This window comes from Xenopus laevis, chromosome 7S (genome assembly GCF_017654675.1).
Source record: "Xenopus laevis strain J_2021 chromosome 7S, Xenopus_laevis_v10.1, whole genome shotgun sequence".
Classification (NCBI taxonomy): Eukaryota; Metazoa; Chordata; class Amphibia; order Anura; family Pipidae; genus Xenopus; species Xenopus laevis.
This window is the reverse complement of record NC_054384.1, coordinates 30,102,169-30,117,361: the sequence shown is the minus strand read 5'-3', so window position 1 is coordinate 30,117,361 and position 15,193 is coordinate 30,102,169.

The window sequence follows — 15,193 nt, the reverse complement described above, 5'->3', positions numbered from 1 at the left end:
CGTTACCTCTATCGCCAGACCAGGCGAAGTGCAATAGAGTAGATAAGAATTCCTCAAAAAAAGTTGAAAACTGGCGTTTTTTTCCTATTTAAAGGGTGATAGACTGAAAAAATCGTAAATTTTTTTTTGGGGTACCCTCCTTTCCCCCTACATTTGCTAACATATGGCACCATGGGCACATGTGTAGGGCAATATAACATATACAACTTTCTATAATTTTATTAAGGTTCCCTGGCCTTGTGTAGTGTAATGTATTTGCTGCAGGATATACGGCCATTGTACTTTAACTTTGTAATTTTGACAGCGTTCAGTACCCTGTGCGCAACTTCGGATCTTCGTGAATTAGCGTTGTCCAGGCGAATTTACGACTGGCGAAGTGTTGCAATGTGTGCGAAGCCAGCAATGGCGAATTTTCGCCAGTTAGTGAATTTGCCCCTAAATGAGGCCTAAAAAGAGCACTTTGCAGTTGCCAAATTCTCAATGATTTTAGACTGCGTATTTGTGTCTTCTACAGCCTAGCATAATCAGCCCCAGCGCAGAAAACATATCAATTACAGCATGGAGCCAAATGATACCTCCAATTTTACTAACTCCCCATTTCCCCTCTCTGATCACAATATGCTCACATTTCAACTCTCACTAACTCCCTCCTCACCCCCTGCTATTCCCCAAACACGTACTTACCGTGACTTGCAAGCTGTAGACGTGTCACATCTCTCTTCTTCCTTTGACTCTCTTCACTCTAATATCTCAGCCATCTCATGTCCTAATGTGGCTACCTCTGTCTACTATAGTACTCTCACCACTGCCCTAAATGAGCTTGCTCCTATAAAAACTAAACGTTCTCGACCCAAACCACTTCAACCTTGGCATACTGCTCATAAAAAAGCGCTCCAAAGACACTCACGTGCACTTGAGCGTCGCTGGCGCAAATCCCGTTCAGAATCAGACTTTTGGAGCTACAAATCTGCCCTGCGCTCCTTTAACACCAGCCTCTTCCAAGCCAAACAAACATACTTTACTTCACTCATTAACTCCCTTTCTAAAAAACCAGCACAACTTTTCTCCACCTTTAACACTCTCCTTTCCCCTTCTCCACCCGCTCCATGCACATCTGTCTCTGCTCAAGATATTGCTGAGCACTTCAAAAACAAAATTGACACTATCAGAAGGGACATTACACTACTCAACCCCCCTAGACTTCCACCACCCTCCCTCCACACTCCCCAGTCTCTCCTGTGCTCCTTCACCCCTGTCACTGATGAGGAAGTCTCAAAGCTTCTGGCCTTTTCTCACCTTACCCCCTGCCCGCTTGATCCAATTCCCTCAAAACTTCTCCGCAATACCAATCCTTGTCTAATCAAAGCCTTAACTCACCTAATTAATCTTTCGCTCTCAACTGGACTGTTTCCTTCTCAACTAAAACATGCTCTTGTCACCCCCATTCTGAAAAAACCCTCTCTTGATCCCTCCAATCTTGACAACCTCCAACCTATCTCTCTCTGCTACCTTTCATCTCTAAACTACTTGAGCGCCTAGTCTACAACCGACTTACCTCATTCTTCTCTGACAATAACCTGCTGGACCCCCTACAATCTGGTTTTAAGCCACAACACTCCACGGAAACTGCCCTGACTCGACTAACTAATGACCTCTTAACCGCTAAAGCCAACAATCATTTCTCACTACTAATACTGCTTGATCTCTCAGCCGCATTTGACACTGTAGATCACCCTCTCCTCCTCCAGTCCCTCCAGTCGCTTGGCCTTCGTGACACAGCCCTGTCCTGGTTCTCTTCTTACATCACCAATCGTTCCTTCAGTGTCTCCTACAATGGAGTATCATCTTCTCCCCTACCTCTTTCTGTTGGAGTTCCTCAAGGCTCTGTCCTGGGACCATTACTATTCTCCCTCTATACTTCCTCCCTTGGCAAATTAATAAATTCGTATGGTTTTCACTACCACCTCTATGCTGACGATACTCAGATCTATCTCTCATCTCCCGATCTCAACCCAGAACTCCTAACTCGCGTCTCCTCATGCCTGTCCGCTGTCTCTACCTGGATGTCGCAACGCTACCTTAAATTAAACCTCTCTAAAACTGAAATGGTTCTCTTTCCTCCAACTAACACCAGTAGCATCCCCGAAGTATCCATCATAGTTAACAATTCCACTATCACCCCCTCTCCCCAGGCCCAGTGCCTTGGGGTTATCCTAGATTCTGCCCTGTCATTCACTCCTCATATCCAGTCACTTATTAAATCATGTCACTTCCACCTAAGGAACATATCCAAAATACGATCATTTATCACCCAAGACGCTGCCAAAATTCTTATTCACTCTCTCATCATATCGCGTCTAGACTACTTTAACTCTCTTTTAATTGGCCTCCCCCTCCAGAGACTGTCACCTCTCCAGTCCATAATGAACACTGCTGCGAGGCTCATACACCTCAGCAACCGCTCCTCCTCTGCCTCGCCATTCTGTCAATCCCTGCACTGGCTTCCGTTACCTTTCAGAATCAAATTCAAATTAATGACACTGACTTTCAAAGCACTTCACAACTCTGCTCCACCCTACATCTCTGAACTCATCTCTATATACTCACTCACTCGCTTACTACGCTCCTCTACTGACCTGCTACTCAACTCTTCTCTCATTACCTCCTCACATACTCGCATTCAAGACTTTGCAAGGGCTGCACCCCTCCTCTGGAACGCTCTTCCACGGTCTGTCCGACTTTCTCCCAACCTTTCTGCTTTCAAAAAATCTCTGAAAACGCACTTCTTTCGAGAAGCCTACCCTCACTCTGCTTAACTACCAAACGCAACACCACATACAATACCACATTTCTCACCCACTTAATTCGATCTTGCCCACTCCCACACCTTGTGTATTACTCCCTTCCCTTTAGACTGTATGCCTATGCATAGGGCCTTCCTCACCTTTTTGTACCTGTATTGATTGTGATGTTTGTTACTCCATATATTCTATATATGTAATTCATGTGATGTAGTTGTATAATCACATTTACTTTACAGTGCTATGCAATATGTTGGCGCTATATAAATACATGTTAATAATAATAATAATAATAATAATGATAGCAGAGGATTAACAAGTTGATTTGTAATTTTTAAGTTGCAAAAATAAACACCTAAGAGCACATTTATTTGTTAATGGTGGATAACCATCTTAGAAATAAAAACAAGCAAATGAAAATATTGTCACTATCATAAATAACTACTGGAAACAAAAATGTAATTAATTACAGAGAGAAATCCCCAAAATTGGCTTATATATACAGTGCGAAATGAACAGAATTAGTTGCACCCTCCAGGAACAGATACATTTGCCTTTTATTTAGTAATTACAGCGTGTTAGAAGTTGTACATTTTGGCCATTGGCAGGGGTAATGTTCCCCTTCAGCCAGTAAAGAAATGTTGCATACATCTCAGTGCTGCTTCTCATTTAGATGAATGGCCACTGTCTGTCACGGCTGCCTGTTATCGTGGGCCAACAAGTCCCTGCCGTAAGCAATGACAGACAGAGTGTATTGTGTGTCATTTACTAGTTTTACTTCCAGCTTATAGCTGCAGATGTATATTTATTTGCACCAATAGAATTGAAATATAATGATGGTTTGTCTCTGGAGAAAATACCGATATTTTTACATATTCATTTTCCAATTAAATTGTTGTGGGTTTGTAACAATAAGGTATGATGACAAATCTACAATAATACAAAAATAAGCCTTAAACAGGGAAGAACATTCAATCATGCTCCGGGTGTTTCAAAATTACTCCTCCCATCATCCATACCTCCCAACTGTCCCATTTTTCAAGGGACAGTCCCGATTTTGTCAGCTCAACCCGCAGTCCTGGATCGTTACAAGAATGTCCAGACTTTCTCTTTGATCTCCTGCACAGAACTGCCAGAAAAAGATACAATGTTACTAAAACTTAACCCTCCTTCCCCCCTACATTTGATAACATATGGCACTTCGGATCTTCGTGAATTTGTGCAGCCCTGGTGAATCTTCGCCTGGTGAAGTGCGGTGAAGGCAAAGCTGGTGCAAATTCGGAGGTAAGTAAATTTGCCCCTAAAGGTCTGGCATAGTCTTCAAGCTATTCTGCATAGGAGTTTAATCATTGATTATATAATTCAACTACTACATAAAACTGGAAAACTAGAAGGATCAGTCAGCCTTTAAAGGGGTGGTTTAAAGGGGTACTCACACAGGCGCGTGTAGGCGCCGAACGCAGGATAAATGCAGCATGTTGCGTCTCAACCTGCGTTCGGCGCCTACACGCGCCTGTGTGAGTACAGCCCCATTGGAAAAAATGTAATGCGTCTATTCCTGCGCTCCCCTGCGACTGAACGCAGAAAAAAGGAACGCAGGTGAGTACAGGTAAAAACACTCGTCTGTAAGAGCCCTTAGTGTGAGTGAGTGAAAACCTGAAACCTGAGTTTTTGGCACTCAGAATTTAATAAATAACATAAAGACATGTAACAAGAATATCATTGCCTTTATATATTAATATTCCCAGAGAAGGAATATAAATAGAAAATAATGTTTTCAAAAGTTAGAGAATAGCAGATCTCTTTATAGCTACTTGCATCTTTTTTTCCCATTCTTCCTCCTTCACAAAATTCACTGCAGATGAAAGCCTTGCTGTGGTCTCAGATATCTTTTATCTTCTATTAATATGGAAATTGAAGAAGTCTATTGATTCCAAGGGAATAAATCACACAGAAATGAGTTTCCAAAAAGATACAAACAGAGGGTCTAGGCTTGCTAGTGAAAAAGCTTTTCCTGCCTGTTTGTCTCTGAATGAATCTAATCTGGATCTGATACTGAAGTAAATGGAATGCAGATTTGCTGTCTATCCTGCTGTGCTACTTTCTCACACCTGACGAATACCAATCACTTTGGCTAAAATATCCTGTTCAGATACAGAAAAAGGAGGGTGACTATTAAAATGCAGTTTTCAACTGTGCTAACAGGTGGGATACAGCAGCACAAATAGCTTAACAGTATAAATCACCAGTTAAATACAGCATCTGGATTAAATGAACAGCCAGTGGAACAACTATATATGCCAATCGCCTGCAGGGAGCCCAGAGAAACCGGCGGTTTGGGATGGGGAGAAACTTGCCTTCATTCAAAATAAATGTTCCAAGTGTTTTCCGAGACCCAACAATATCATCTCACTGGTCAAATCAAATATAAAGTATTCCATTCTATGAATACTTTCTGTATTGCACCTCTGAAACAATAAGGCAATGCTCTTGATAGAAAACCAAGTTCTAAACTCCACAATATATCTAGTGGTTTACCCCCTATCCCGGGCTGGCGCTCCTCTTCTTGACAAAAATACATTAGACCAGGATACTTGCAAGTGCTACCATTTTATTCTGTGTCCCAGACATCACCTGCGCCGCTTTTGGTGAGAGCATGCACAGTACAGAATTTTACCCTGGGTAAGGGCATTTGTTTGAAGAAGAGGAGCACCTGCCTGGAGGAGGAGGTAAACAACTACCCTACCACATTACAAAGGGGGAAAAACTCCACCAGAAAAGCCTAGGATTGAAGAATTACAGATAATTATATTAATTAAAAAAGCCCAAATAATAAAGCTGGCCATACATAATATGCCAGAGTTCATGATATGCCACCCCTTGAGGTGGAAAAAAAATGGGGCTGATCTGATCGTTGGACTGTAATTGCTAATATGTTGACAGTCAGCTAAAGAACCACACCAACAGGCAGACAATTGGGCCATTTATAGCCAGATATCAGTCGGTGGGTCTATCGTGGCCCCTAACATACATAAGCAGATAAGCTGACAAATTGGTCTGAAGGGCCCAAAATGGCATTTTAAATCTGCTTGTGTATGGCTACCTTTACACTAAATAGTGAAAGTGTTTAAAACATTTTTCCATTGATGGCCGTTACAGAACCCTGAGTTATTATAATAAACTATTTTTAGGCCACTGGGAAGGCTAACTGCATACCTTCCTGCCTCTTCTCATCAGGTCAGGGCCAGGGGCTCCGTACTTCACAAACTAGAGGCACAGGGGTAAGCTTGTGTTAAAGGTACAAGGGCCAATTTAGTTCTAGTTCACTCTTTAGTTCGTCCCTGTCTGGCAAGGTACCGTCTGGTCCCTTCATTTACTCCTTGCTGGAGCCACAGCTATTCCGCTAGCTAGCCTACCACTGTCTGGCAGTGAGCATCATAGATATGACCTATCACCATATAATGTGACTTGATGACAGTGCCATCTGGACTGGAGTCAAAATAACACTATTTGCACATATGAACTTATAATAAAATATCAACACCTTACACACTGAACAAAAACTAGAATTTTTGCACCCTACTTAAAGGAACTGTAACACAAAAAAATTAAAGTAAAATATAATGTACTGTTTCCCTGCATTGATAAAATCTCAGAAACACTACTATAGTTTATATAAACAAGCTGTTGTGTAGCCATGGGTGAAGTCATTCAAGGCTCAGGTAACATAGCAGATAACAAATGCACTATTACAAATCTAATCTGTTATCCTCTAGGTAACCAGTGCATTTTTCAGCTGTAAATTAACATGACAGCAGCAGCCGGGACATGTTATATGCAGCATCCCATGTTCAGAATCAGGCTTTATGAAATGTTTATGGAAATTTTCAGTACAAAGGAAATTTTAGGGTTGATACAAAAAAACAGAAGCAGTCAGGGTGCAGAATGACCTACCCACATAACCCATAGAGGCGTAAATTGGAATCAGTCTTGGGATGTTGTTTGAACAAGTCACTTTTGAAAGAAGGTGTGATAGATGTAACAGGTATAAAAGAGCAATTATAGGTTTGATTAAATTCTTCATTATAAGAAAAATTAGAAATATGATACTGACTTGTTCTGGAGTAGTCAGATACTGTTTGGATATTTTGGATATTTTGATGTAGTACATGCACTACATCAAAATATCCAAACAGTTTACCATTATGGAGAATAGATGGTCTATGCTGACAAACAGGCATGCATCACATGACAATGTATTAGTGGGTACAGGTGTGGGATCCCTTATATTGAAGCCCGATATCCAGAAAGCTCTGAATTATAGAAAAGTAACCTACCATAAACTCTAACAAAAATTAATTTTTTTTAAAAGGATTTCCCTGTAATGATAAAACAGTACATTACACTTGTGATTGAATCCTTATTGATGGTAAAACAATCCAATTGGGTTATTTAAAGTTTAGATTTAAGTTTTGGTGAAATTAAGGAAACCTCCTTATCCAGGTGCTAAGTATTCTGTATAATAGGCTCCAATCTGCTCTTAGCTTCTTAGCATTGGCCATTGAGAAAAAACTAGGAAAAAACATGGCTTTAAGATATTAAATAAAGTTTGTGAGTACTCTGGCAACTTTGTAATTGATCTTTAGGATCCATGTGTAATTAACGAGGCAATTCTTAAAATACAATTGCTGCTTTTACAGTATGTATTAGAACATCTCATATGACAAGACTGTAAAAACGTTTTTTGTCCCTTTAAAGTCTACAGGGCTGAATGATTGTGACTGAACCATGCAATCTAGATAGGAACTGTTCCAGAATATCCAAGAATAACCAGAACATCCAAACCATCATCCTGCCTTATGATTGGCAGGTATGGTATCTGTTTTCCAGAAACCCAATATTCAGAAAGCTCCATCGTATGGGATGGCCATCTCCCATACATTTTAATCAAATAATTTACATTTTTTAAAACAATTTCCTTTTACACTCTAATAATAAAATTGTATCCTGCACTTGGTCCTGACTAAGATCTAATGAATCCTTCTATTGGGTTTATTTAATGTTTAATGTTTTTTTTTGCAGACTTAAGATATTGTAAGATAAGATCCAAATTACGGAAAGACCCCATATCTAGAAAACACCGGGTGCTGAGTATTCAGAATAATAGGTCACATACCTGTATGCTGTAATAATTTGGCCACATATATTAATGTCCAGATCACTAAAGATCCAATCTGGCTCAATGACTAGATGGTGGGAACTTGTGAAATTACAGGGTAACTAATGCCTCCGTGTATGTTTTGATTTGGGTTATTGCTTGACTGATCAGTTTTAGAGCAATGGCAGAAACTGATCAAATCAATAATCTTCGGGATCTGCATGAGGATATGAGCATACAATTATATAAGAAATTGGAAGAACTGTATAAAGAAAGCTTTGTGTTGTCAGCTTACAGACATTCTGTCATGGAGAAAATTCTTTTTTCAAAAGAGCAAACAGATTTTTTTATATTGAAATTTGACATGGGGCTAGACATGTTCTTAGTTCCCCAGGTGCCCTCAGCTATGAGATTTGTGCTCATTTTACTGCTGTACTGCAAGTTGGAGTGATATTACCCCCCCCCAGCAGCCTATCAACAGAACAATGGGCAGATAGCAAGATAGTAGCACCTGCAATGCTAAAAATGCTCCCATTCCCCACCTTGTGGAAGATATGAGAATAGCACTCCATAGTAACACTATGACTCACCCAGGTCATTACTCATCCAGTTACATTGAGCTGGAGAAACAATAGCTTATCTGGAAGCAATTCCATTGTGACGTGCTTTCTGAAAGCACAGGATCAAGCACAATGACCTGAGATGGCTCCCTACACAACTAAAACATGCATTTACTGGTTGAAGGATAACATTTTAAATGGTAGAATTAATGATTTACAATGTACAAATCATGACAGAATCCCTTTACCTTAAAACAATGCTTTGCAAAAGTACAATAAAAGAAGATTTATATATATATATATATATATATTGAATGGGTATGGAAATACTGGATATTTTTGCTTGAGATTGTAATCTTGGCACACTGTTTTAGCAGAAAAGCATGAATAGTTTACCATTTATTGCAAGTGTATTCATAGAAGCACAGCTGTGGTATTCCTATCATATTGCTTTTTAAGAAAGCTATTTCTAAAACAAAAGAAATGCTATTAAGACAGAACAGATGTGTCAAATGAAAGACATCACTTGCTGTTAATAGGTTTTCTGAAATGTTATGGCACAGCCGATCTAATCTAAAATAAAATCTTCCATGCATTCTGGCTCATTCTTACAGGAAAATTACCATTGCATGCATTTGACATTTTTATAATCATATTTCAATATTAACACCGGCTTAAAGGGGCACAAACATGAAAACACAATATTTGTGGCTTAAGACAAAATGCTTTGGTGCATTATAGAGCAACACTGAAACAGATTTGATGACTTTTTATTAGCTTACTATATTTCTTGCCATGTAAAAATGAATCACCTTTTTTTGTTAGGTCACCCTACTGTTCTATGCCCAAAAATTGACAATTATGAACTGGATGGGAAGCACTGTACCTATAGTTGCCCAGTGGGTTAAGATGGTCAACAAACTCCTCCCTGCCATTAGACTCACCTATGAGGGCCGGGGATGTCCATCGAAACTTGAGAAACTATTGTCTCCCTGGCTAGACATCCACACAATAGATGACAATAACTAGAAATTAGCAATAACTAATATGCCATTATCGATCTTTGGCACCCTGTAAAAACGGAGTGACCATAAGCCCTTGACTAAATCTAAATATTCTATACTGACTATTTGCAATGCTTATATTATATGACATGAATGCCCAATGTACACCACCTTTCCCACCTTTGTAACCTACCTTGTTAAGCTTTAAAATCTCAATAAACAAAACCTTTAAAAAAATAGACTCTATTGGGATGACCTTCCTGTAATTTGGATCTTTCTACATAAGGGGTTTGCAGATGACCTGGAGGACATCAACTGTAAAATCCTGATTGTCCCACAATGGTTTCCTGACGTTAAAACAAATTAAGTGCAGCAGTAGCTAATATTTTAGTGACAAGGTTACTAATGTGAATAAAGTCATACAGAGCTGTGTGGGAAATAAGTTAAAGAATCTTGGGAATAGCAAATTGTAATAGGAGAAAAACAGCTGAAGCAAATATATCTGCAACACAACAGGTAGTCTATATGCCAAGAGTTTCTTCCTCCAGCCAAATATTTGTAATTATATTTCTATATATGTCAGTGATATCAGAGCCATTATCTCCAAGCTGTTTTTCAGAAACTATTCATAATAATTCCCTCATCAGCTGTCATTTTTGAGGTTTAATAATATGGATCAGATCGCAAATCTTTAGCAGCATACACAAGAAAGCTAGTCATTAATTAATCATTCCTCTTGTTGGTTCTGGGAGTTCTGAATCTGCCCAGCAGATGGACATTGATTCAAAAACAAGCATTATTTAGCACACAATAGAAGTGTAAATACTGTGGTAACATGGTGCATGTTTTTCAATTTATGTCAGTAAGAGTTGGTAAAACTGATCCACAAATATGCAAGGTGCAATAGGTGGGCAATGAGAATTGAACCAGATGTCAATTTAAAGGAATAGTTCAGTGTAAAAATAAAAACTGGGTAAATACTGTATATAGGCTGTACAAAATAAAACATGTTTCTAATATAGTTAGTTAGCCAAAAATGTAACGTATAAAGTCTGGAGTGATTTGATGTATAACAAGTCAGTCAGAACACTACTTCCTGCTTTTCAGTTCTCTTGGTTTACACTGACTGGTTACCCTGGCTACCAACAAGTAACCAATCAGAGACTTGAGGGGGGGCCACATGGGTCATATCTGTTGCTTTTGAATCTGAGCTGAATGCTGAGGATCAATTGCAAACTCACTGAACAGAAATGTACCGTGTGGCCCCCCTTCAAGTCACTGACTAGCTCAGAGTTATAGAGCTGAAAAGCAGGAATTTTTATTAGACATCTGTTCACTCCAGCCTTTATATATTACATTTTTGGCTAACTAACTATATTAGAAACATTTTTTATTTTGCACAGCTTATCTATTTTCCAGTTTTTGTTTTCACACTGAACTATTCCTTTAACATTGAGAAACTTGCTCAGCAAGGCTCCCATGTTGGCAGAACAAAGCTCTCCAAACATCTTGGAGATAAACCAGAAAATGACCTAAAGATACTGGGTAGGAATTCAGGGTAAATGGAAGAAGAATGAGAAATTAAATTAACTTGTACTATCATGTAGAAAATACCACACATAAAATGTGTATGCAATAATAGTTATGAATGTTTTGTCAACAAAATGATGATTGATCATGGTCTCTCAGGCAAGGAATACTGTAGTTAAAACTGCATTAGTGAAACAGGCATCATGCACCCTACCCTTTCAAAGGAAAGATGCAGATCACTGATTACCTCTGCTACACAATGCACTTACTTTTATCTCCTACACAGTCCCAGAAAGCCATTTCTAAAGCTGGCCATAGACGCAACGAACCGATCGTACGAATCGTGGATTTGTACGATTTTCGGCCCGTGTGTGGAGAGTCCCGACATTTTTCGTCCGGCGGAGATCGGTCGTTTGGTCGATCGGACAGGTTAGAAAATTTCTGTCGCCTGCCGATAATATCTCTGCATGTATTGCCGATCGTACGATTTTCAGTCGGAGACTGTCACTAGCTTTATCAGACATAACTATCGTACGATTGCTGTCAGAGATAGAACATTGGCTGATCTGTTCTTTTACTACTTTATTTGATCGGAATGGTAAGACTGAATGGTTAGTGGCGGGTCGGGAGATGGGAAAGTCTGATCATACGTTGATTCGTACGATCGGATCTTTGTCTATGGCCAGCTTAACACAGAGAATGATTAGCCTGCAGAATATTAAACCTACAACAGCTGCCAAGGGACTACTGTAAAGAACAAACAAAGTGAGAATGGCACTCAGCACACAGGTTTATTGTTAGGTATTATAATACAGGAATTAAAGGACTGTGAACAGGAAAGGAATGAGAACAGAATGAAAAATTGCTTGTAAGATTGTAGTGGAATGATGATCTGTATAGGGTTTTATTGAAAAATCGGTTATAAATATATTTCAGTAGGGCAAAAATGGTGGGGACAATATATAATGTGTTATATGACACACATGGGTCAATTGTGTTTGTCCATTATGTTCAATAAGGTTTTTTTAAATTTAAAAATTAAAATACTAGGGATGCACCAAATTCTGGATTTGGTTAGGTAAACGGACAGGATTCAGACTTTTTTTTAGCTGGATTTGACTTGAGCAAGCCTTGCGATTGCAGGGGGCCAGGAGTGTAGGGGGCCCAGAAAGGCCCTAACTAAAGAGCAATTTTAATAGAATAGGTCAACTGCTAATGTTTTGGGGCCCTAAATTTATTTTGCTGGGGGTCCAGTAAGATCTAGTTACGCCACTTATTTCTTTTAAGTATTTTTACCACATACTGATATGTAGAGCCCTTCCAGCTGATTTAAAACTATTGTTATTTCTTGGAGTTGCTTAAAAATATAAAAAAATAAATAATGAAAACCAGTTGAAACATTGCTTAGAATTGGCGGTTCTATAACTTAATAAAAGTTACCTTAAAGGTGAACCACCACTTTAACTCGAGCTATTGCACTTGCAAGATAGAAATAATAGCTTGTCATTTGGATTTACTTGTAGTGCCATTTCTTACAAACAGGAAAGTTTTGCCTGGCTACATTTTAACAGTGCCACAGGCTATAATTTGCGTTGCTTTAAGATGCTGATAAAACAGCTGTTTGATAGGAATAACTTTGGGATGACGATTCCTTCAGGAATGGCAATTCTGGTGCTTTAATCAGCTGGAAGAGCTAAACAGCAAATCTCTTTTCTTAAATCATGATTATTATATTACTATGTATGACATTAAATCAAACAGGTTTCAGTTTATACTATACATAGAAGCAGCTGCATGGCAATTATGAAAAATTGGTGCTTGTCTGTTCTCTAGTGTCGGACTGGCCCACCGGGATACCAGGAAAACTCCCGGTGGGCCCAGGTGTCAGTGCTGCTAAACTTTTGGTCTGTTTCATGGCCATTCCCTATTTCTATGAGAACAAAGAGGCTAAATAGATTGAATAGTTGATTATAGTATGTAAAGAAAACAGACTAGGAGAATAGAGGTTGATTGAGGAGATGAAGAATATTATTACTGAGATTGGGCCCCTGGTCTAAGGTTTTATGGTGGGCCCCTGGTCTAAGGTTTTTGGGTGGGCCCCTGGTGTCCCAGTCCGACACTGCTGTTCTCACTTCCCAAACACACTGCCCATGGCAGGCACAGAAAGGCACTGCTTACAAATGCTCATTTTGGCTTTGTTTTCAAAAGTAGCATGTACCATAGGTGGAGTATTTTCCCTTATATTTATTTGTGTTAATCAACACCACAGAATAATGTTCTAATGTAGGAGATATACACATTCTACCTTGATTTATAATTTAAGGATACATAAGTCACATAAATGTGGTGTATATTGAAAAAAACATATGAGTGGGATAACTAGGGTTCCACGGCCCCTGGTGCAGGTATTGGACTTGGCCCCCCATTTCCAGGCTCCTGCCCCCGTGGCCCTCCTTCCTTCAGACATATGCCCTTTATCCTCCCGGACATGAGAATGTGTGAAATCCTTTTTACTCAAGTGCTCTAAGTCACAAAGCTATGTTTAAAGGAACAGTAACACCAAAAATGAAAGTGTTTTAAAGCAATTCAAATATAATTCAGTGTTGCCCTGCACTGGTAAAACTGCTGTGTTCGCTTCAGAAACACTACTATTGTTTATATAAATAAGCTGCTGTGTAGCAATGGGGGCAGCCATTCAAAGGAGAAAAGGTTCAGGTTACACAGCAGATAACAGATAAGCTCTGTAGAACATAATGGTGTTATCTGTTATCCACTATTTAAACTGTGCCATATAGCCTTTTTTCAGTTTCCGCGATTGCTACACAGCAGCTTGTTTATATGAACTATAGTAGTGTTTCTGAAGCAAACAAACAGGTTAGTTTTACCAGTACAGGGCAACAGCACATGATATTTTCATTAATTTAAAACACTTTAATTTTTTGGTGTTACTGTTCCATTAACTTTATAGTTAAAGGCAAGTTATACCTACACACTCATGGCAAATTTTGTTCATACTTCTACCACTAGATTTGACTTGCTTCACATTCAGAATTCTCTTACCAACAAATCCCAAATGCAAAAAAATGCTTCCTGATAGATGAAGATTTTCTACTTTTTACAGGGTGTCAACAGCTGGAGTCAGGCAATCCAATGATGTAGTGCAACTATGTGTAAGTAGGTGATTAATCAACACTATGGGGCCCATTCAGTTAGCTCGAGTGAAAGAACAGAGGAAAAAAAACTTCGAATTTCGAATGGTTTTTTTGGCTACTTCGACCATCGAATGGGCTACTTCGACCTTTGACTACGACTTCGACTTCGAATCAAACGATTTGAACTAAAAATCGTTCGACTATTCGACCATTCGATAGTCGAAGTACTGTCTCTTTAAAAAAAAACTTCGACCCCCTAGTTCGCCACCTAAAAGCTACCGAAGTCAATGTTAGCCTATGGGGAAGGTCCCCATAGGCTTAGCTATCTTTTTTTGGTCGAACAAAAATCGTTCGATCTATGGATTAAAATCCTTTGATACGAACGATTCAAAGGATTTAATCGTTCTATTGAACGTTTATTTGTTCGATCGTTCGATAGAACGAATATCGCTAAATCTTTCGACTTCGATATTCGAAGTCGAAGGATTTAACTTCGACAGTCGAATATCGAGGGTTAATTAACCCTCGATATTCGACCTTATGTAAATTTGCCCCTTTAAGATATATTCCAACTATGAGCAGGAAAAATAATACTGGATTACAATTATTTCTTTAATTTCATGATAAAGCAGAGGCACCAACTCTGCCAGTATGTTCATTTTTACAGAATAATACACTTACAAAGGAACAGTCTTATTATCTAAAAAGTAGGGATGCACTAAATCCACTATTTGGGATTCAGCCGAATCCTTCATGAAAGATACGGCGAATACCAAATCGAATTTGAATTCGAATACGATGGGGTGGGAAAGGAAAAAGTGGAAAAACTATTTTTGACTTCCTTGTTTTGTGACAAAAAAAATCACATGATTTCCCTTCCTGACCCTAATTTACATATGCAAATTACGATTCTGATTCGGTTTGGCCACACACAAGGTTTCGGCCAAATCCGAATCCTGCTGAAAAATGCCGAATCCTGGCCAAATCC